Genomic DNA, 22,406 nt, shown 5'->3' on the forward strand with positions numbered 1-22,406 from the left:
GGCCTAGAGGCGTAACGAAATGCCAGGGTCATGGCAGGCTGATTCTAACATAAGCGTCCCATGTGAAACGAGAGACTCAAGTTGGCAGCTCCTGCCAGCCCACATATAAAGCCCCTCTTCAAGGAGGAAGGAAACAACAGGCCCTTGCCATCCCCAATGCATTGGAGAAAGTGTGGCGGAAGTGACGTCAAAATTTAGAGTTAGCCAAGTTGGGCCATTAGCAACGGCGACGCTGTTGCTATGAAATCTCGGGCCTCTAGCAACAGCGTTGCTAAGGGCCCTAGGTACGTGAGCGTTGTGGAGAAAAAAAATGCAGAGGGTAAAAAAGGAGGAGAGACGTGGCTGCGTTTGGTCGCGGCGCGGCCGCGCCGGCTTCAAAAAAATCGACGTCAGGGCCTCTCCTAAGTTCTTTCCTTCCTCCATGCCCCTCTTTAACTAAGCCGTATGAACGTACCTTATTGGGCTCTAGGAGTAACGTGAATGCCAGGGTCCTGGCAGGCTGATTCTGACATAACCGTCCCATGCATGTGAAACGAGAGACCCGAGTTGGCAGCTCCTGCCACCTTAGGGTAGTCTACGGGGGTCGTCTAAAGGTCAAAGGTCAATGGTGGTCACCGCCGGGTCAACCTGACGGCTCAAACTGCGACCAGTATTGCTTTCGCAATAAAAACAGAGAATTTAGCCGGCGTTTAGATTTCGTTGGTATGCTACTCTGCGTAGGTAGGAGAATTGGGGAGGGAAAAATGGTAAAAGAATAGCGAGGAAAATAAAAGAAATGAAGGGGGAGATAAAATGCTGCCATTAAATGCGTTGTAAGGTGCATCGTGGAGTAATGGTATAAAATGAAATAATGTAATGCATAATCCGAGAAATGTGCTTAGAGGAGTGCACAGCGTAAAAAATGCCTCAGGGTAACATATAAGGTGAATTTAGACTTTGTCAGGAAGTCCAATCTCTTTCAAATACGTAAATAAAAAGTTCATTGCGAGTCTCTGTTGCCTATAGGGCAGGCTAAGGGACCTAAAACACTGTCTATTGTTAAAGGCACTGTGGAGAGCTTCTCCGTGCTATATTCATAGTATGCACGCTCACCAGCGTACGCAGGGCACTCAAGCAGGAAGTTTCAATTGAGCCACAGTTGTCAAAATACGGACTGTTAATTTGGCCGAAACGGTATCGCAAGCCATTTGTGTATGCACAGTTCAGGCGAAGTCGGTGGTAAAGGGTTTCTAGTTGGCGAGCAAGTTTCGGAGGGAGTCTTGATCTTAGATGTGGGTCAACTGAGTAAAGAAATTGGTGCCGGCAAGCTTCAAAGTCGATACTTTGCTTCAAAAGCAAATTTCTCGGCCAGTTGGGATGCATCTGATGTGCTTTTTCATTGGCTGTATTGCCACAGTCAACTGAAATGTTATGCAGTGGCCTGCGGCAATAGCCAAATGATGTAGATACTCCATGTCAAGGGAAACAGGCTGATAATTGGCTTTCTTCAGCCGGTTATACAGGATTTGCAGAGATGCTCCGGAATCAGTGAACATAACCCATCGGCAGGAGGGTCTGGCGCAGGATATAGGAAACAGCTTCTTTAATGTCATGGAGCTCAGGTGTCGTAGATGATGTTTTCCTCTGCAGCCGGTAAGACAGGATATGCTTTGTTGAGGGCACATAAAGGCCACATGAATAAGTGTCTTGAGAGCAGTTGAACAGTCGGTGAATATGTGGGTGTACTGCGTATATTCCTTGCCTAAGTAGGCGAGAGCGGCTAGCAGAAATGCTGCTTGTGGCATGCGTTAAAGACGCGCGTAAGGGATCGGTGATATGCGAGGCGCCATTAGGATCGTCCGCTCTTTTTGTGTCACTTGTTGAACGCCTAGCTGCGGCCGTCTCCCACTTACCCTCGGGCAGGGGTCGGGTAGAAGGAAACGACGGAAACGCAGGCAGAGAGGGAAAGCGGTCTCTTCTTCCGAGGACTTTGCGGTCGCGCTCGAAGAACAAACGCTGCCAGGTTGAAGGGTGTAAGGCTCTCGTCCTTGACGGGGAGCCCATAAAAGTGACAATTAGTCGGTGCAGGTGCGTGGAGTGGGTCTCGGTGGCGATTCCAACCCTAGATGCCAACAATGGTGAGAGATAGCGGCGTTGAACGGATGTCTGAGCGCGGGTGTAACAATGACGGATACGATGTGGAACATGAGGACGCGGTTCGGCTCTTCTGATGTGGCCCGCAATTATGCCAACTCGGACGCCGATAATTGCCCTGTAAAAAGGAGCCGCCAAGGGCGCAACCTTTGGGTGAGGTTTGCGCACGCGGGATTTTGTTTTGATGTGTTTTACTGTTTTATTTTTCTTTCCTAGGACAGAGTTTGTATAACACTGTGAAGGCATGGGGCGTGGCATGTGACATCGTGAACCAATCAATTCGAGGCTAATTTTCTAAATTCCGTTTGTTCTGAAACGAATTTGTTGTCCCTTTTGCATTGTTTTTTAAGGAGAGGAATATGAACCTTACGGAAACGGAAAGGCATGCCAAAGTGTTTGTGAACCAATCATGTGTGAGATTGTTGCGATGGGGTGATGAAAAATGTGGGCCGGGCTCCGAAGGTCGCAAAACCGGACCCGCGGCCTGGAGAATTCGTTCTGAGCTAGATATTGATCCTTCGCCTCTTCGGCCATGCCGGAGAGTTTAGCCAGTTCCATGTTATCGTGCTTGTGGTTCCTCTGTTGTAAACATGTACATTCCTGTATAAAGTTTTCAGTTAATTGTCCCCTCAAGAGTCAAGTTGTTGTTGCCAGTTATCGTCGCCAACCGTCTCAAATGGTGTGACACCCACGAAAGGTGTCGGGAGCCGAATAACGCTATTCACAGCGAAGCAAAAACCTAACATTTACTATGCACAAGCCTGACCGGCCTCTATGGCTCACAGTATCTGAGAAAGGCACCTGACAATAACCAGTCGCCCTGTTCTTACAGGAAAAAGTAAAATTACTAGCCTGTGATGACCCTTTCTTTGTGGGATTCTCGCATGATGTGATTAGGATTTCAAGAGACAATTCTAGCAGTGACTTTGCGGCATGCTCGGTAGATGTTAAAGATTTGTATTTTTCGATTCCCCAGGACTAAATGCTGGTTTGCGTTGAAAATTGTATTTATACTTACAGAGCAATCACGTTCCAAATCGCCTGCGGGTTGCCGACAGGAGGGTTTTTGGAACTTTCCCCGTACCTCAAATCACCTTATGTGCTTCGGGAAGGGGACGTGTACCTTCAGAAACGCGGCGTGTGCATAGGGTCGGCCCTTAGTGACTTATACATTGCATAAAAAGATAGGTCTCTTCTCAACACCCTCATGGGAGGCAACGTGAGGAAGGTGTCGAGGTATGTTGACGACTACCTATAGTGTTTTGTGATGGCGGCGGCACGAACCCCCTTGGCGTGGCCTTAGAGGCTCTTCAGTCATGCTCTGCAGCCGTTAACTACAACGCACGAGATTCCTCTTCAAGGGTCGATCAGATTCCTTTATCTATGACTTCAGTTTTGCGCTGTTACTTGAAGATGAATAACCAACAATTGCTGTTCTGGCTCGTCTTGCAGGGAAGCACCTCTTGCCTCACTGCTTGTCCCGGGAGGCCCCTCAAAACCCCTTTAACTCGCGACGTCAAGAAAGAAAAAAAGGCCGGTGATTTAAAGCCAGGCAATGCAACACTCCAGGTATTTTAGTTTTGCAATGAGCGTAAGTAATGAATATCTGACATGTTTCTGTACATGTGTAGTTTGAGCATATAATCCTTTTCCAGTTCTCAGTTGTTTTAAAGCAAACGCTTTCGTGACAGCGGTCGGTGCCATGTTTGGACCAACCTCGCCTCGACGAAGGCACGCCCGCGTTGCTCTTCTGCGTAAACATATTTCACCGTGGATAATGTGCGCACTCCTTAAAACGTGGCCGCCTTAATGGTCACCGCTCGTGGCTCCACTTTCTACGATTTGCACATCTGTTCGTGCACTCTGCTACCCACCAAATCTCTACTCACTTCATTTCTGAACCTATTATATCCCCAAAAATATGTAGTTTATAGTCGTAAACCGACTTAGATGTAAAGTCGCCCTAACGACCCGGCGTGCACTAGGGGAGGCACGTCTGATTAGGTCTCCAAGGGTTCGATTCTCATGTCCTGTTGTTCCCGTACCGAGTTTCCAGTTCGACGGTAGCAAGATATACCATCTCCATACCTGCCGGCCTCATGATGCCTGTGATTTTCAGCTCACAACGCCCACTCTTCTCTTCCGCTTTCCACCTTACACTGTCACCTTCCCCTTTTTCGCCACTACCCACCTCACTCTGCATAAGCCACATCAGTGCCAATACTTGCAGTAGGGCGGACATCGGAGGTCCTCTGGATGTCGGGTGCACTTAAGCTTCGCTTTCCACTGCGGGACGCGATAGAGTTAAAGATCCTCACGATGCCAGACAAAACCAAACGGAGTCCGCTTTTTCTTCTACCATTTTTCACGCTTTGCATGTTTGAAACTGGTAGTCGTGGTATGTGCGAACCAGTAGCAGACGCAAGTGCCATTTCACTTGGGCAAATATTGTTTGTCTCCAGTGCGGAAGGCAAAAGCGTGCTCCGCTTAATTATGTCCGCTCCTGTACGTGGTTCGGATGTGCGTGGCGCGAATTGCGGGAGGCCGATCAGAATCTTGCGCTCCAGGTTTACCGTTGCAAACTTTTAGAGGGTGGCAACCTGGGCCCACATGTGATGCAGACGGCGACGCTGCTAAAACCAGGAACGGGTGCCTAAGATCTGCGCCCTAAAATCGATACCGATGCGTGGTATCACCGTCCCCACTATCAGGGAAGAAAAGAAATCTTTTGATGGGCAGCTGCGGCCGTTTTTCGAACGTTTATTTTGAAGGAACCCCGAAAAAAAAAAAAAAACGTTTTCAGAAGTACCTCAATCCAAACACTATTCTGATTGCTTGACCAATATTAGCTGGATCTCGGTTGCTGCAATGCTAACGTGGCCTTCGTCTCCCATTTGTCTCCGCTTATGTTGACGCTACGCAGGGAATGCTTGAACAAATTTGCCAGCGAATAGTAATAACATTTTATTCTGGCACAAATTGGTTTCAGAACTCCACCTTTCCGTGGCACCAGTTTATGTGATTTCTACAGGAAACCGTCATTCTTCAGCGTAATAAACATTTCCCGCGCGAATGTACCCACCTTCAGTAACAAAACTGAGACGCTTCTATTTCGTTATTTCAGACATTTTATCTTTGCGTCGCTGAGGTCAATCGAAAAACGAAAATTGCGAAGTCGCCGTGGACACAAACTCCGTTCACATTGTCACATATGGTTAAATATTCCACTGACCACAAACAAGCATACTAGTGTTGAGGGTGTCCTCTTTCGGCGGCGGATAAGACGCGCTCTACGTGAATATGAACGCGCCCAACGAGTGGGTTAATGGTGAGCAGATCGTGCCCTCAGTAGGGCATTAAACAGTGAAAATGATCTCCTTGGTTAAAGCTGGGTCAAAATCAACGCCACAACCGCGGCGGCTTTCCTTGCTGCGCCCATGTGCCTCATTTCCGCTACACAGCTGATGATTTCAAATAAGGTTTCTAGCTTCACGCTAGAGAATAGTATCCGCTGTACACCGATCAATGCCGAGAAGTAAGCGGAAAGGATTCCGAAGCTTCTCTTGAAAATGAGAATATACAAACCGATAGTCCGGTCACGGATCCAAGACGATCGTATTAAGATTGGACAGCTCATTCAGACCAGACGAAAAAAACCACTCTACGTATGATTACAAGGCGCGCTATAGGTCGCTAGGTTAATGATGTAAGTGATGTGGCTTGATCGAGTAGCGTGTCTGTGGCGACGATGCGACCACTCAACAGTAGGGAGAGTTGGGAAAATCGGTGCGCGCTGGCGACGCTTCGTGCTGCCGGCCCACGCGATTCAATGCGCGCACCTTCGAAGGGCGGGAACACAACAGCACTCGTCCTGTTTCGCTTCATTGTCCGTTCGCGTCTCGCTCGCGACCCACTGTTATCTAAAAAATGAACAATGCGGAACCTTCCAGCTGTCTTGACGCGTTGCGAAAAGAGGGGCATCCCTTGTAGGCGCGTAGGGCGAAGCGGGGCCGGCGTAGCTGGTGCCAAGTGGCTGCACCTGAAAAGGTCACGGGTCCGCAGGCGCGCTCTACACCCCCGCTCTCCGAGACAAGGCGGAGAACTTTGTGCAGGCCGGAGAAAATGAGCGAGCGAACAAAAAAAAAAAAAAAAAAAGAGAGAGAAAGGAAATGAACAGGCCACCCGAAGTGTAAACAACGGTACCGCAGTTTCTGTACCTTCTTTAGACGTTGAGAAAAAAAACGTGATTGCAATATCGTTCAACGCGCTCTGAAGTTCCGGCTCTCTGCTGTGAAATGGCCAACGTGCAGGAAATGGCGAAATTTACCGCACCACCAAAGAAAACAAGAGCCTCCCTCCACTTCTTTCCTCAAATACGCTAAAAGGCGTGTTGGGTGCACCGTTGATAATTTACGAAGAATCAATTGTCTGAATGCAGTTTTCTCGCCAAACATCGCTCATTTGCCGGTTCACAATCATTTACACATAGCCAAAACGGCCTCTACAATCTATTTGAAAAAGAAAGAAAGAATCGTATACAGATGAATGTGACTTTCCCGCAGGAGAAGCGACTGAGGATATATGGTGTCTCTGGGTGAGCACGCCGAAATGCCCGGCTGGTCCTTTCGCGTTTGTGGAAAGGTCGAGGCTGGCACCCCATCCAACCGCGGTTGCGGGTGAGCGAAAAGGTCAAGGTTTCTGCTGGGCACTTCACTAGTTTTGTTTTTTTTTCCTTTCCTTTAGATATTCGGGCAGTTCACTACTTTTGGTATTTTCCGTTCCTTTAGATATTCCTCGCATTCTTCTGAGCAAGAAAGGCTCCACGATTCTACGAGTCGCACGCCAACAGTTTGTGACCGATGACGAGAAAGAGAAAGACGTATTTCTACGCGAGCGCGCGAGCAGCAGCGAAAGGAAAAGGAGAGCCAACTTCTCTCGACGCCGCGAGAGATTTGCTCGACGGGTGACATTATCCCGGGGGTCGATGCAGACGAAACGAAAAAAAAAAAAATAATGCTAATAATAAACGGAGCCCGTGTGCTGCACGATATGACTGCGTGCAAATGAATAGGACAACTCTATCGATCCGTGGGGCTTTCTGGCTGTCTTTTGTGCGCTGCGGGAACTCCGTTAAAATATCTGTAGCCCTTCGTTTCAACCTACACGGAACGTATACTCCAAATACGCGAGTAAAAAAAGTTCGCAATTCAGTCCCCAAATCGGCCGCAGCATTTCGTGCGAGTTACCAGTCTTTGCTGTCAAGATGCGGCTATCGCAAAATGTCGCAATACGCCAGCTTATAGTTATACGAGCAGTTATAGCGACCAGCGCAGGTCCTCTGAAGCAACGAGGCTCATTCAGACCAGATTAAAGAATAATTTTACATATGACTTCCTTCATAAAATTCTCCACGACGGTGTCCGTAGAGAAATGAAACAGCTACTACGTCTTCACTTCATCATGATATTCTGTGGGGTGCATATCACAAATATAGGCGGCAGTGAGTTATTTTTTCTTTTACTTTCTAATCAACTGTGTGTTTTAGCCTTTGGTACTTTCTAACTATTAAAACTTAACTATTGTAGTTAAATTGCGCGCCAATCGCAGTATCTGTCAATCCCGCTATCATCCTCAGGTAGACTTTTGGTTCGCAGTCTCGCGCCCTTCCCCTTGTCCTTGTGATAGATAGAAAGGGGTTCTCGAACTTGCATGCGCAAGGCAGCCTTTGACGCCGCGCTTGAATGGTTGCTTTTAAGGAGAAAGCCTTTCTAGGTAAAATTTGTCGGGCTAGTTGGTTCATACTTCAATGCAATAAAAAGCTGCGTAATAAGACACGGACGAAGGAAAGGCAGGACGCACACAAACTCAGACTGACAACTTTATTTCGTGAAGAAAACCAAGGCATATATACGCGATCTCCACTACTATCTAATCACAAGAAAACAAAAACAGCAGGCGAAGAAGTGACGTCCACTAAACCAACACGAAATAGCAAATTCTGCTGCAGAGATGATAAACTTAACGAGGGCCCGCCCACTAAGTAAACCATAACCAAAACGTCTTCCAGTCTAACGGATTATCACAACAACCATCAAATGGTAATGCACGAATACAAGAAAGTGATGCAAGACAATACCCATAGTACATCAGAACACCATCTTCAGGCTGCGACCACGAAAAATGGTATAAAACACCAGGTCACACAAGCAGCTTATACCAGCCTCGTCAGAAACAATAAATACAGTGAAAAAAGGCACCAAGTCGGGCTAAAACCAATTGTCTAACATGAATACCACCCACAACAAAAAAACAACAAAAAAAGAAAGAAAAGTCGCGAAGCTATGACATTCGACCAACACGCAACTCACAACGCAGGCACATGAAAGAAGGCCAAAGCAGAGCCTATACATGACCGTCCAAAAACTTAAATTCCTTATCCGACAAAGAAATAGAGGGCTTGCTAACGCAAAAGCTTGTGGTACCGATGTAGAAGGTTTCAATTACTAGGCGCTCCCATTTGTCTTTCGACCTGGCCAGAAACTTTGTTCTCTCAAAGTAAGGACTGTTTGTTTTCTTTGTTTTCTTTCTTGTTTGTTTACTTTCTTGGAGTCAGCACAGTGCTCGGCCTAAAACCCTCTTTCGTTTTTCTCCACATTCAACCTGTGCTCTCTTGCTCTTTCATTAAAGCATCTGCTGGTTTGGCTTATGTAACCTTTTCCGCAACTTAGGGGAATGCGGTACACTACTCCAGAAGCACATTCTGTGGATTTCCTTTCATGTTTGATGGTGCAGGGAGGCTTCCTATTCTCTTTCATCATCGCACACACCTTCGAGAGTTTGCAAGGTGCGGATAAAACGATGTTGACGCCGCCTTTCTTCGCAATTGTGTTGACATTGTGCGAAATTTTATGAAAATATGGGATTACGTGGGTCACCTCGCCGCCATGGACCACGTGTTTCCGCGAATCCTGGCGCCCCTTCCTGCTGCTACCCGGGTACTCCAGGACAGCTTCCCGTGGGCTCCCTGCTCGCGGGCCTCGGCGCGCTGTCTACGGACGGTCTCCTCAGCGCCACCCGCCGCGCTGCTGCCTTGGCAGCAGTCTGTCGCGGTCCCCTCCTGCTGCGGCGGTGTCCCAATCGCCGTGGCGTCCTGCTGTCACCAGCAGTCCTCCCTGTGCCTCGCAGAGGCGCAGTACCAGGCTTCGCCTGGAACCCCCATAAGCGCTGCAGCACCGGAAGCTCCACACCGGACTACCGACCTGCCAAGACGATCTGCCCCCCCCCCCCCCCCCCCCCCTCCCCCACCCACCCCTTCCCACGTCCCACTTCCCCATCCCCGGACATCAAGAGTGCCGCCGCGACATTAGGCCGGCATAACCCGTGTCCGGTTCACCCCCCCCCCCCTCGTGTATATCCCAAAGCCCCCAACAACACAACACTATACTTCGTGAGCAGACAACGCGCCCTCGGGGACCAGTTATGATTCATGAAATATCCAGAAGGCCTTTTTTCACGTGTCCGACATCTTTTTTTTTAAATACGTAACAAGTTTTCCCGTGTCACGGGCACAGACACAAGGCGAAAGCAAGGAAAACAGCAAAAATCACCCGCCGCATTACAGCGCAAGAATGCACGACTTGGTAGTGCTGAGCTGGGTCATACATGTTTTCCCAACCAAATCGCCTACAGAGGGTGCTAGTTGCACCTTTTTGCCGTTGGACGATTAGCACTAGGTGCCCACGGCAAAATCACAAATGAGGCGGTACAGGGAGATATGGGCTGGGCATGTTTCAAAGTAAGGGAAGCTCAGAGTAAAATATTATACGAGGAACGCCTGAGGAAATTGGATAGTAACAAATGGGCAGCTAAAGTATTTAGATATATATACTTAAAAAGCGTTCACTCTCAATGGAGGAAAAGAACTAGGAAACTAACTAGTAAGTATGCTAGTCACAAAGACGGACAAACAAAGAGCGTTAAGCAACAGGTGAAAAACACAGAAGGTAAAAATTGGATAAATTCGATGGAAAAGAAAAAGAATGTGGAATTATACCTAAAGTGAAAAGGCAGATCAGGAAGGAAGCTTTCTTTGATAACTCAAGAGGAAGTGCCCTACTTTTTGAAGCTAGATCAGGGTGCCTTAGAACACGTAGCTACAAAAAGAAATTTAACTATGGAGATGACGCATGTGCTGTATGTGGTAACTCCAGTGAAACAATTGACCATATTATACTCGAATGTAATGGTATCCATCCGGAAGTTGATGCGGGCGCAGTCACTGTTTCTGAAGCTCTGGGGTTTAGAGATACCAGTGGCCGGGTGAATAAACCGGCGGTGGAAACTAGCAAAAAAACGACTGGAAGATTGGTGGCTTAAAAGCAGAGAAGCGACATATTGTTAGTAATGTAGAAACAAAAATTAATAAATGTAATGATGGTTTAGGTAACCAATCTAAATCAATAATTAAGATATAGGGAGAAAAATGAGCATGATAGCTACTGCTACCACCCCGTTTCAAAGGGGACGCTCCTATATTCCATCCATCCACCCATCCATCGCGCATGCGCAGGAGCGTTTCTGCAAATGGCTCATTTGCTCATCGCTAGAGTAAATGGTCTGTCATGGAACTGCCTTACTTTCAATCTCATTGAGTCATAACAAATGAAAGATACGTTTAACTTCGGCGACGATTTAGTAATGGAGCAGGGAAGAGCCGCGTTGTGCCGGCGGCTGCTGGCTGCGAGGAGAAACTTGCTTGTACCGCAGCTATCACTCCTACCAGCAACACTACGGATCAGCGATCCTTAAACAAGATTTGTTTTTGGCAATCAGGTTATTCTTTAAGGAAATAAAATTTTAGCACTCTCTTCCGACGCATTGCGCAAGGGACCCACCGTATCGGTTCTGCGTGCGGTGTTTACGACGCTGGAGAGAGCAAAATGGGGAATCACATTCGTCATTTACACAAAACGTTCATAGTGGATTTAAATTGGGATCTACTGGAAAGCGCTCAAGCAGAAACAAAACAAAACATAAACCCAGCCTCCTGCGCGTCTCTCCCGTTCAGATTCGTATTCGTACAGAAAAGACAACCGGATTTCCTCGCTCTGCAGGGCTTACAGCAATATGTTTTCCTTCGTTTAAAAAGCTGATTGGCATTGTGTTGTTCACGGCTTCGAAATCTCAGTCGGGAATACCGCACACCTGCGATAATCACAAAGTTCATTAGTAAGCTAATTAGTAGCATAGTTATAAGATTTTAACAGTGAAATGCGCCGCACCTGTGTGTTTGTTTCTGTAAATATAGCTTTTTCCCTCTTTCGAATTCAATATATTTAGGAATTTTTGAATACATTCAATAAACTCTGCATTTCATTCATTTAACATGGTGATGGCGAGTTAAAGAAATGAAAAAAGTTCTTTTCTATCGCATCATTGGAATCGGAGCTGAAAAAAAAAAAAGGTTTACTTGCTGCAAAACACAGAACGTACCTTAATTTCCATCTTTTTTTCTTCAAGAAAAAACAACCAAGTCAGTTTTAGAGAGTGTTACTTCAGCAAAGGCTGACTGACATATGGAATCAGTATAGCTTCACTCATTGCCTGTATGCCTTTGAATGTTTTAGTCATGTGTTTGAAAGCACTCGTACCATCGTCAGAGGAGAGCAACGGTCTTGCCTGGGTCTGACTCCTGAGAAGAACCGCTAGATCGTGACGTCGCAGTCCACGTGTCCTGGGGCGGGTACTTCGGTTAAGCTCCGAATAATTTTAATGCGAAGGTATTATTTCACGAGGCCAAACCCAACAAATAATGTCGTGGCTTACATATGCATATAGCTCGGACGAAAAAGCAAAACTTCGGAACGGATTAAAACCCAGGAATTCCTCGTGGGAAGCGAGCATGGACCACAGCCTTTTTTTTTGTTTTTTGCATAAAGTGCAAAAGTTGCACAGGGTGTCTGCAAAGGTCGTGCCCTTGGGAAGGCACAGTTTTTTTCTTCTGGGAAAGGACATGTCATTGAAAAAGTAAAAGTAGAACTAGCCTGCACTGGAGGTCTTAGTTCATGCCATTTATTGATACGACAGTGAGCAGACCGCTCTCTTGCTTTTTTACATGTAATTCAGCTGAGACTGGAGAGAGTTTTGCTGAATTTGTCGTCACATCCCATTGCAGTCAAGAAAATATTCGTGGGTATTTGGAAGAAGTTGTACAAGCTCTTCATTTTCTTTCAATAATGGCTGCGTTTTTGAGAGTTGGTTAGACAAGTTAAACCTGGAAAGCGCGTAAGAAACACACGGACAACGCGGACCACACGAAAAATAATCATTTTCTTTATACACAGTTTTTATCTCATTTCTTAGTCTTGTGACACGAAAAGAAGCTTAGCAAAATATATCCACCATTGTACAGGACCATGTATACAGTGCAGGCCTGATCAATATCTGCTAGAAAAGTTTTAAAAATGAGCATTACTCCTGCAGCCAAAACATTTTTATTCCGACTAAATAGCGGTGCTTTGACGGTTAAAGCATGGTATAGCCTTGGAGAGTCCACGTTTTTCAATGCAAGAAGGGTTAAAATATTGAGCATGTTATCTTTGACTACTACGCAGTTTTCTTTTGGGACGCCCTCCAAAAGAAACCTTAAAAAGGCTTTTCCGCTTATCCTTCACGGCATCAGGTATACCTCCGTATTCAAAAGCAGAATGGTATTCCATGTGACCTTGTACTGCGTGGTATATGGAGCAGCAGAATGTAGGTGCGTGACGGCCAGTCAGAACATATTTTAGAAGGCAACTCCGGTTATTTGTTTTTCATTATTTTGAGTTATTCATACCACGACATTACGCGGTGCGTCGTGACTGCGGCAAGAAAAAATTGTTTCTTCTAAATTCGAAATGGAACTATTTTTCAATGCGAAGAACAGAAAACAGAAACCGGTTTTCCGTTCATGGCTAGCAGCGTTCGAGTTGACGAAACGGTGGCATAGCATACAGTATTAGAAAAATACTCAAGGATGTTGGATGGCAGAACGAAAGCCTGGGAATCATGACGCAGTGCATAAAATGCCTGAGATAATGCCTCAGGCATTTTACAGTTGCCTCAAGAGTTCTTAACCACGCGAGGAGTGGCCAGTAGCGCGGGTATAATGTTTGTGACGTCACAAACGCAGTGTGCAGCATACGTCGCGTGAAGTGAGACCACGAAAACTGAACATTTTAAAACCGAGTTGAGCACGCATGAATTATCATCATCCGGCGACCAAATTTAGCACAATACGTCATAATGGAGATGAATAACTGCCTTAAAATTTTTCCAGAATATGCGAATGTCTAAAAATTGCCGGAGTTGCCCTTTCAGAAAATATTGAGATATTTTGAGGTTATAGAAATTGTGCATCCATCACCTGACTGACTCCCAGCCATGTTACGTCACTTAGATACAGCACATGGTTCTTGTGCAAATATTGTGATGTAGTATAGCCGCATCCAATCGCCCCAAGTGCAGACTGCAACACACTCTCAAGCTGTGGACTGCACCGTAGTCGTCCTCATCAACTTCCGCCAGTGGGAAAAAGCTTACGCACGTCCTACTCGGTTCACCCGTGTAAACAATTACAGACAACTTTTTTTTTTAATTTTTCACAAGTATTCCTTCAAGAAAGACTCCACTAACAGTTCTTGGCTGTCATGAAAGAAGCTTTGTGGTCGGAGAAATGAAGAGAACAATTAAGTTATCTGGATGTTGCGCGGGAGGCAGCGCGTGGGCCCATAGGAACGGTGCGCGACGAACAGATAGCAGCGACTGACTGTGACCGCTGACGCCGCTAGCGAGTGAAGAGAACGTGACTGCGTTTCGGCTTGGGATGCACGCACCATGATTCGCTGATAGCGAGCCGGCGTTTCGGCAACCGGAGAGCACCCCGCCGCCACGCAGGGCCCTCCTCCTCTTTCTCCACGACGGCGACGGTGTTCTACGCAGCACGTTGTCTTGACTCGCTAGCGGCGTCAGCGGCATCAGTCAGTCGCTGCTAGCTCTGCCTCCGGCGACCCCCCCCCCCCCCTCCTTTCCTAGTATTTCCCGGTTGCTGCGCGCGCTCCTGCCTCCATCGTTCGCCGCTGATTGTACCCCCCTCTCCTCTTCCTGCGAGGCTCCGGGTGCCGAAGCGCCGGCTCGAACTGGGAGGCTGAAAGGGGGCGGAACTGATTACGAGGCCGACGACGCCGACTCCGACACCGCCGCGAAACCCAGGAACGGGCGTCAAAGAGCTGCGCTCTAAAATCCGTACAATAATTCGAAGTAAAAGCTTCGCTACGCCAGGTAATTCGAGCCGTCGGGTATGCACGGTTTCACCTTGAGGGAGATTTAGAGATCAAACTTCTGCGTTAAGCCTGGTGGTTGCCATGTTACTTTGGGGCACAGTCATGTAGGTCACCAAGTGGACCGTGACCACTTTCAAGGTCAATATCACGTGACCTTTTGGTCGCCATGTGACTTTCAGGCATAGTTACGTAGGCCACCAAGTGGCACGTGACCATTGTCAAGGTCAAGGTCACGTGAGGTGCCGTAGGGTATGCACGGTTTTCCCCTTAAGGAAGGTTTAGAGGTCAAACTTTTGTACCAAGCCTGGTAGTCACCATGTGACTTGGGGCGTAGTCACGTAGGCCACCAAGTGGCCCGTGACCATTGTCAAGGTCACGTGAGGTGACGTCAGTGTGACGTGGAAGTAGAGGGCGCTAGAGGGGCGATATGTATACAAATAGGAGCCCCGGGTCACTTGCCTGCGTTAGAACACTGCGCGAGATGGAGAAGGACGAACACCCTTCTACAGTATCGCGCCAGAACGCGAAGAAGGCACGTCGGAATGAGGCACTGAAAGGTGGCGTGCCGAAGAGACCGATTGAGAACGGGCTTTACGTTTGGAGAAACGCACAATGTGTTTAATCCAAGCTTGGAAACGAACGTAGCCAGTACATGAAGCTTTCGCGTCCCTCCATGGTTAACTAAAGTTAAACCACCAGCTATTTTTTTCATCCACTGACTGACTGATCAAGAGATGAACCCGGCAAAAGTGCATAAATGCTAAAACACTGAGAGTTCCGAGAACAGCTTTGTTTTAGTGCTCAAATTCGGGCGAAGTCATATTTCGGTGGTCAAGGGACCAAACTTTGGCCGTGTCTGACACAAATTTGGTCAAATAAATTTCGGGGCTACAGAGCACAACATTTTTGGGGTGGTTTCCCTAAATTTGTGACTCACAACTGAGTTGGCCACAATCAAGTTTTCTTGGACACCAATTTTTGTCAAATTCGGAAGAAGTCAAATTCTGAGGGTTCAAGGAGGCCAAATTTCAAGGGTGGCCCACGTAACTTTGGAGGTGGCACCTGAATCGGCTCCATTCGAACTAGGTTAGACATCGAATTTGTCAAATCCTGTGACGTTAGAATTTTGGGTATCCACGGGAACAAATTTTGAAGGCAGCCCATCCCAATTTGCATGTCACCACTGAAGTGGCCATGATTTAGGTTCGACATCAATTTTGGCAGCGAACAATGCAGTACTTCATTAGTCACTATCGAAAGCTCTTAGCCTTGTTGCTTCACTGGGACTACTGATGCAACTTGGCCGCCTCGGAGAGACGATAGCTGGGCAATCCCTTCTTCAGCGGATCCGCAAGAAATCTGAGTCGAGAGCCTACTTGGCAATTAATACTCTTGCTTCTTTCGACGTTAATGTTCGAAGGCAAATAAAAGGGTTGAAATCACTCTGGTTATTTCGGACCTTCGATTGCAAGGTCACGATTTCCCATGTGAGCGCAAAGCGGAATTCTCCTTTAGCGGCAACGTGTTCGCTCGTACGTAAACATTTAGAAAAAGAGTATGCCTGCCATTTTCACTGATGGTTCTGTAGACAAGGTCACAAAATCTAACTCAGCAGCTTTTTACGTTCATTCTATGGACTAATACTATACGTGGTCTGCACGCTTTACTGAAGTCTTATCCTCCACAACGGCCGAAAGTGCTGCTATTGGGGTGTCTTTATGGAAGTTAGGGTCTTGTCCGGCTCAAACTGTTGCCATCCTAACAGATTCGAAATCTGCCCTTCAAAGGTTAGAGCGCGGGTTCCCTACTGATGCCTTGGCTCTCTACGCTTGGTGCAGAATCTGTACAGCTGAGGCTTTACATTTCCAATGGATGCCCTCACACATAGGTGTCAGAGGCAACGAGGTGGCAGACAGTCTCGCCCGTGAGGCATTGTTAGGTCATCATCATCATCAGCCTGACTATACCCAATGCAGGGCGAAGGCCTCTCCCATATTTCTCCAATTAACCCAGTTATGTGCTAGCTGCATACAATTGACCCCTGCGAACTTCTTAACCTCATCCACCCACATAACTTTCTGCCGCCCCTTGCTACGCTTTCCTTCCTTTGGAATCCAGTTTGTTACCCTAAGCGACCATCGGTTATCCTCTCTTCGCACTACGTGTCCCGCCCATACCCCTTTCTTTTTCTTGATTTCCACTAGAATGCCAGTAACTTGAGTTATTTCTCTGACCCACTCTGCACGCTTCCTATCTCTTAATGTTACCCCTACCATTTTTCGTTCCATAGCCCTCTTCGTTGTCCTCAACTTAAGTAGAACCCTCTTCGTTAGCCTCCACGTTTCAGCCTCATAGGTGAGTACAGGCAAGATGCAACTGTTGTATACTTTCCTCTTGAGCGATACCGGTAAGCTGCTAGTCATAATCTGCGAGTGCTTTCCAAATTCGCTCCATCCCAATCTTATTCTTCTTGTTATTTCCTTTTCATGGTCCGGATCTATGGTTACTACCTGTCCTAAGTAGACATATTCGCCTACTACTTCCATTGCTTCGCTACCTAACGTAAACTGCTGTTCCTTCCCGTGGCTCTTGAACATTACCTTATTCTTCTGCATATTGATTTTCAAGCCTACCTTTCCACTTTTCCTGTCTAGGTCATCAATCATTATTTGCAGTTCATCCCCCGAGTTACTTAGCAAGGCAATGTCATCAGCAAATCGCAGATTACTGAGGTATTCTCCATCTACCCTTATCCCTAACTGCTCCCATTCCAAGTCTCTGAATACTTCTACTAAACAAGCTGTGAATAGTACTGGGGAGATCGTGTCTCCTTGCCTAACACCTTTCTTTATGGGAATTTTGTTACTATCTTTATGCAGAACTATGGTTGTTGTGCAGCCACTATATATATCTTCCAGCACTTTCACGTACGGCTCGTCTACCCCCTGATTTTCACAATGCCTGCATCACCGCCGAGGTTTCTACTGAGTCAAATGCTTTTTCGTAATCAATGAATGCTATGTACAAGGGCTGGTCATATTCCGAGCATTTTTCTATCACCTGGTCGATGGTATGGATATGATTGATAGTAGAGTACCGTTTCCGAAAACCTGCTTGATCCTTTGCTTGATTGCAGTCTAAGGTTGTCTTGATTCTATTAGCGATTACCTTAGTAAATACCTTATACGTAAAAGACAGTAAGCTGATTGGTCTGTAATTTTTAAGGTTCTTAGCGTCCCCTTTCCTATGAATGAGGATAATGTTTGCACTCTTCCATGGTTCCGGTACCGTCGATGACACCAGGCACTGCGTATACAGGGTGGCCTGTTTTTCTAGCACTATATCCCCCCCCCCCCTCCTGTCCTTTACCAAATCTATAGTTATCTGATCCTCTCCAGCTGATGCTCTCCAGCTCCAGCTCTCCAGATTGTTTGGTACCTCCTCAAAAAAAGTCCCTCAAGATGAAAAAATGACTTTTAAGAGAAATGGTACTCAACCATTTTAGTACCTTGTGGAGTGCGCCCCACAAAGCCATGTGTGACCAAGAGACTGAGAAGACATCAGGCCACTCTACTACATCGAATTCGCATGGGCTCGGCTAGTACTCCTGTTTGGATGCATAAGATGCATGCCTCCGCTATGTTCTATATATGCGGGGATATAGAACATTATATTATGTGCTGTCCAGAGTACAACGCGGAAAGGTGTGCGATGCTCGCTTCCTTCAAGAAGGCAGGAGCCCTTCACAGTGCACTTCAGGACATTTTCTGCGGAAATCAGACATGCAGAAGGGAGGCTTCACGTCTTCTTTTTCATAATTTCTGCAGGACACTGCTCTTGACTCTAGATTGTGACAGCTGGAATGGACTATGTTCTATTGTGAGTGAATGTGTGCGTAGATGGTGACTTCTGGAGTAAACGATGTTCTACTGTGAGTGAATGTGTGTATAGATGGTGGCAGCTAGAAGGGACTGTGTTATACTGTGAGTGAATGTGTGCATATATGGTGATTTCTGGAGTGGAATATGTACAGTTATAAGGGACTCTGCGCATAGTGGGGCAGCTTTAACATATATTAGGTCTTTTTCTTAACACATAAGTGACGCTACGTTGGAGCAATAGCCGGTAGAATAAGCAAGGCTAATCTAACATGCAGCATACAACAACTCAACTCAATTTTGATGAACTTCTGAGGAGGCCAAATTTTAGGAGTGTAGAGTACCGAATTTAGCGGGTTAGCTATCCAAATTTGGAGGTCACCATCACCATACACAAATTGGATTAGCTGGTGACGTCACTTATGGGACAAGAAACAGACGATTTCCAGTTCGTGCAGACACTTCTGCGGGCGGAGTGTTCAGAGGCTCTGTTTGTGCCATTCATGAGCCAATATATTCTTTCGCACTAAAAGAAGTAATTTACGAAAGCTTCGTATTTATCTTTTACTTCCAACCACTTGTAATGAATATGACAGACCGCATAATCCCATGAGATGAGAGAAGAGAAAGACGAAGTGGAACGTTGGTTAGAACCACGGTCTTCAGTCACCGCCTACTGCCCTGAACGTCAAATAAACACCTTGAATACTCTGTATTCTTTCCTTTTAGCCCCGTTTATAAAAAGCACATAATTTTAAGCCAGTAACATTTACAAATAGTGATGTAGTCAAACAGCGTTTCTGGTCCTAGTTTAGATGTCCCCACCGCCGCTGAAGACAGCGCCGCGCCGACGACACCGGTGTAGAAACGACCACCATGTCGCCGCCGGCGAAAACTGGCCACCGCTGCACCTAACGTCTACTTCCGCGCCGATTGCGAAGGACGCGTAGGAGAGCGCCCAGACCGGCCGTGGCTCATGAAGGCGCCAGATGTGCGAAGAGGTATTCACGCGAACCACGCCGATGCGCTCAAGAAAGGGTGTTGCAAATTATAGCAACTGACGCCGCTCTACACAACGACGGCGCGGTGCCAATGCTTGCGCCCGCCCAAGCTAGCGTTGCGCTGTCATTGCTTGGCTCTTTTCCTTTTCCTGCGCCTTCGCAGGAACGGCACGATAACTATGAGCCGTGACACGCGAATAAAGTCGCGCGCGTGAACAAAAAAATATATAAATCTGCGACACGAAAGATGCGAACACCAGAACCAAAGAAGTCTCTTCAAGGCTGCCTAATAATCATGCATGTTCTCAACACATGGAGGGCAATATAAAAAAAGCTACCAATAGGCTGCTTGACCACTCCGCAACCCCATGTATAAAGCGGCGTATAGACAGCACCGAAGAATAAACAAAGGCAATGGGCAAATAATACTAGGGCTGCAGATCCAGCGCCGGTACCTTCCATTTAGTGAATAGCAGCTCGCAGTCACTTCATGTTGCAAAAGTTGATTTTAGCTAGGCTTAGAGATACAAACTTTCCGGAAATTTTGAATGGACTGAAAAGCGCTTGTGTTTCAAACTTATTTCGGGGGAAAAAAATTGAAAACTTCGACGGAAACAACACAAGGCAATGCGTGTTGATTTAGGTGCATGTGTACGAGCTGGGATTTGCACGCAAATATTGTAATACGTATTGCTCGATTTGGGTCACCAGCAAGAAGCTAAAAAGAAGATGATATAACGGAGACGACGAAGTTGACGAAGCTCGAGCTCGCTCTTGCAGCAGCAGCAACGTGTCAGTGAAGATATTGCTGTGTCCAATCCTCATCGTTACACTTGGTGGCGGTAAAGCCAGCCAGGTTGGGTCTTGGTGTCGGTCATGGTGGTAACGTGCGAATTCCAGGATGGGAAAAGGCGGCATCAATAAGCTGGCACGTGATTAGGGCTCCTCTATCTTAAGAAAGATTCTACACCGGTGAAAACAAAGCTTCTTATTTACCACTCATTGTTTTGGTCACCTGTACAGTAACAGTTTTAAGTACGGAGAATTATTACGCTAACTTTAATACATTCGAAAATCAGGCATCTTCAATATAAAACGATGAGTTAGCTTTAATGCGCCTTCAGAATGTGCTGTGAATAATCTGCAGTGATGTGGCTTTGTCAGTGTAGATAACATTTTGATATTAGAACAACCATACGTTCACTGAAAGACGTCAGAAATAATCAACGATCCTGCATACACTGACTTATTTAGGTGCAAGTATATACACGCTTACTACTCAAGACGCTCTGAATACTGGGCTGTACGTTTCAGCTGGACCAATTGCGGAAAAGGACGGCTATGCTGTATAATTCGTAGGCTACTGAGTGAGTTTCATGGAAACGACATCGATATAAAAACACTTATATTTACAAAAACAAAAACCCTCTTTGTATATATAGTGTTTTTTGTTTTTGCTATGGTTGTGTACTGCTCAAGTCGATACTTTATCAATGTCAACCTTTTTTTTTTTTTTTTTTTTTTCAGTTTGCATTGTTGCATGTAGAAAGTGCACATAATCTCGTCCTTAATTCTTGCCACTTGGTTTTGTAAATGTTACATATTTTTATTCCTTTATATTTGTAGCGTTGATAATTACAATACGTTCATTCAGTTCTGAGGTTACTGTGTTTTGTTAACGTGGTAATTTGGGCTTGTTGGTAACACATGTCAACAAAAATAGCGCAGAGACAGGACAAGGAACAAGCAAGAACACACACGAGCGCTAACTTCCAACAGTTTATTACGTACCCCAGGGCAGTAAATATACACGGTGTGGCAATGCATTGCGCAGACGCAGTACGCAGACAGGAGGATCAACAATTATGAATGGTTTCTCAGATAATTAAGTTCTGTTTGAGATAAACCTACAGACAGTTTTGCAATACATATGTCACCTAGGCTATCTATGGCTTCAGCTTCGATGATTTCGCGGGTGAGTTTGTTAGGGTTTTTTGTGATGACCTTGCATGCCTCAAAGACAGGTTCACAATCTACCCAGTGTCTGCAGTGCACATCAAGAAAAACCACCTCTTTTTTCTTCAACATTGTAGCGATGTTCACAAGGACGGTTGTACTACAAAGCATGTGCAAAAGATCGTTCAATGTAAGGAATGAATTGTGTATAACATTCCATTGACATGCGGAAAGAAATATATTGGTCAGAGTGGAAGGGGCCTGAATGAACGCCTTCGAAGCTGCCATTCAAACTTTCATCAGGTCACTAGACCCGGCCTCTGAAGTCATTCCTGCCATCTTTGTATCCCAGCCGACCTTATTCTTATCTGATCATTGACCGCGCTACAAACAGCCTCAAGTTACTGAAACACAAAAACTTATACCACCAATCAGACTTGAGTTATTTGCAATAGGTTGACGACATGCAGGCTGCTGTGGACAGTCATTATGACGACATTTTCCCCTCTCATGCGAAATATATGCCTTAAAACATTTTAAACGGTCTTCTTCCTGACCACCTAGAAAAGTACCATTCACACTATTATCTCTACAGATACTTCAATCAGCCAAGAAAAAGCTGCAGTTGGTATATTTTCGCAGGATTTGACATGGAGTTATTCCATCCGTATCCCAGATTACATTTCTATATTCTTTACAGAAATTTTAGCTATTGGATTGGCTCTGCACAAAATTCCATGCCATGTATCACAAGTAATTATTCTTGCTGATTGTTTATCTGTGTTATCTTACTTGAAACGTTAAAAAGTACTTTTTGAGTCGATTCCTTCATTTTTTGTTCCGCGAACTTAAAAAACGTACGTTTTCTCTGGGTCCCTGTCCATGCAGCTGTTCATTCAAATGAGATGGCTGATTACTAAGCGAGATAAGCCCTTAATGCGTCTATAGTATATCCAGTCCCTAATTTTAGTTTATTGGCGATTTCCAGGTTCAAACGGTTCCAGCATATATCAGCCAGCTTGCGAGATCCCTTACTGGATACCACGGATTATCAGAATTTGTCGCATAATTAGAATGTCCGTTTATGTAAAACCAGGCAGTGCGAGTTTTCAATG

The 22,406-nt window shown here is 46.1% G+C and overlaps 1 protein-coding gene across 2 annotated transcripts in view; it reads right to left on the reverse strand.

Moving 5' to 3' along the window:
* LOC146180474 (uncharacterized) overlaps positions 1-22,406 on the reverse strand; it is a 118,029-nt gene that overhangs the window by 73,132 nt on the left and 22,491 nt on the right. The gene's annotated exons all lie outside the window — the stretch shown is intronic.

The sequence above is a fragment of the Amblyomma maculatum genome, chromosome 8 (genome assembly GCF_055883805.1).
Source record: "Amblyomma maculatum isolate TAMU_Amacu chromosome 8, ASM5588380v1, whole genome shotgun sequence".
Lineage (NCBI taxonomy): Eukaryota > Metazoa > Arthropoda > Arachnida > Ixodida > Ixodidae > Amblyomma > Amblyomma maculatum.